Here is a 2,099-nt window from a genome sequence, read left to right as displayed (position 1 = left end):
GTTCAGCAGCTGGCAGAAATCGCAGAACTCATGCACAACCTGGTGAGTGTGTTAACGAACCCTGACGGCCCAGCCCAAACGGTGCTGAACAGCGCTGACCTATCGAGCCATGCACATTCTCCTCCTCAAGATGAACAAGCGCAGCAGCTGCCACCAGAGACAGAGGGCTCTGAGCTTTCGTTCTTGCTGAGAAACTCCCGGGTGCAGAAGGCGTTGCTCCAGATCCAGCTGGGAGTTCGTACCCTCATAACAGAAGTATCACGTTTTTCACCTAGTTCGGCGAGCTCGTTTATGGAGATGGATTTGGAAAACATGGATCACTTGGCAGAAAGTGATGGGGGTGAAGCAGAAGATCAGATGGTCATGGAGGCACCAGAGACCAGATTTAAGAAACAAATGGAGCAGCTCAGTGCCATGGGCTTCCAGGACCAAAGTGCAAACCTGCAGGCACTGGTTGATGCAGAGGGAGACGTCAATGCGGCAGCGAAGATACTGGCAAGATCACCATCATCAAAGGAGATACCCTGACTGGTTTGTCCAAACCAACCAGTTGCAGTACCTCATTTGTTGATGGTTGTGTTTCAGACTCATGACCCATTAAAAGCAGCCGGGCGCACAGTAAGAAGTTGTGTGCTGCAGCATTCTTCCGCCTGTGAGAATTAGTCTCCTCTTGGCTGCAAGGCTTTCTTTCCAACAGATGCGAGGGTCTACCCGTGCTGTGCAACTGTGAGAGAGAGGCTGGATGTGGCACTTGGTGCCCTGGTCTGGCCCAGGTGGGGGTGTTGGGGCATGGGCTGGGCTTGATGATCTCAGGGGGCTTTGCCAGCCTCAACACTTCTGTTTGTACATACAGCTGAGCTTTGGTGCCCACCTGTGCTCCCTCCCTGGCACAGGCAGCAGCAGATGGCTCCAGGCACAGTCTCCAGCCCAGCCAGGACAATGAGCATCCTCTGCCCAGCCTCCCCTTCGTAGCACTGACCCTGCTTCTCCAGGGGCCTGAGGCAGCGTTGATCGATCCCTGAGCTCCGACCCAGCCAGGTGTTGCATCTTGTTTTGTGTAGCAAACCCAAATACCTGCGATCCTAAACAGGACAGCACGGTGGGACTTGTGAATGCTGTGCTCCATGATTGCTGTTGCGGAATTATTTCCTTTTTTTATTTTATTTTTTAATGGGTGAAGGTCTTCCTGTGTTTCTTCAGGTGTGGATGTGCTGCTGAGCCTGTGGCCTCCAGAGCTGCCTCTGCTTGGAGGTTAATGTGTACCAAAACGATTCAGCCTGCAGCAAATATCTCCCGCGGGCAGATTTATTTCTGGTGCTACGTACAGTGAGATTCCTGAGGGGCTGCAGGGAGGGCTGGTCACCAGCTGGACTGGGGACTGGCCTGGTGTCCATCACTCCTCCCAGGGGGGCTCCTACGCCCCAAATCCTTCCTCCCATCCCTTAGAAGAGCCTGGCCCACAGATTGCCTCTCTCATTGCTATGGGGAAACTCTTCAAAATTCCTTTTATTGCATTAATCACCAGGAGTGTTACATATCATGCTCAAGCATCTATTCAAAACATGGATTGCTATTTATACAGATGAGCTAAGATATTTGCAGCGCATTTGTGTGTCTGGATGCTCAGCACTTCTGGTAAGTCAGACTGCGTGGTTGTTTTTTTTCATTTTTGGGACTCACCATGCCTGTTTTTCCAAAGCTTGATCATGTCTTGCCACGACCTGCATGCACACTGCATGAATCCAACCTGGGCCCCGAGGACAGGAGGTGCCAAACAGCACAGGTGCAAGCCTGGAGTTGTGGACCAGCGAGCCTGCCTGATGCTTGATGGGCAAAGGTGGGGCTGTGAGGTTGGGGGGTGGCACCCCAGGGCATGTGCCCTCAGCTTGGGGCATGTAGAGAACAGCCAAGCAGGCCAACATGCTTCCCCAGACCCCCCGGGACCCTGCTCAGGGGTACGAGCATCCCCGGCTCCGGCTCCAGCAGCGCAGGCAGGGACCCACCTTCCTCTCAGGGTCGGGGCCCTGGCGGCTGTTTTACCTGGTGGGTTTGGGAATGCTGAGAGTCTGGGGCAGAGATGCCAAATTCCCTGTGACCAG

At 53.9% G+C, this 2,099-nt stretch overlaps 1 pseudogene; it reads left to right on the top strand.

Moving 5' to 3' along the window:
- LOC104273840 overlaps positions 1-528 on the top strand; it is a 1,739-nt pseudogene extending 1,211 nt beyond the window's left edge.
- The last annotated feature ends 1,571 nt before the right edge of the window (positions 529-2,099 follow it).

This window comes from Apaloderma vittatum, unplaced genomic scaffold (assembly GCF_000703405.1).
Source record: "Apaloderma vittatum isolate BGI_N311 unplaced genomic scaffold, ASM70340v1 scaffold22815, whole genome shotgun sequence".
Lineage (NCBI taxonomy): Eukaryota > Metazoa > Chordata > Aves > Trogoniformes > Trogonidae > Apaloderma > Apaloderma vittatum.
Note: the sequence above shows the minus strand (reverse complement) of the source record. Positions and strands in the feature narration are given on the sequence as shown.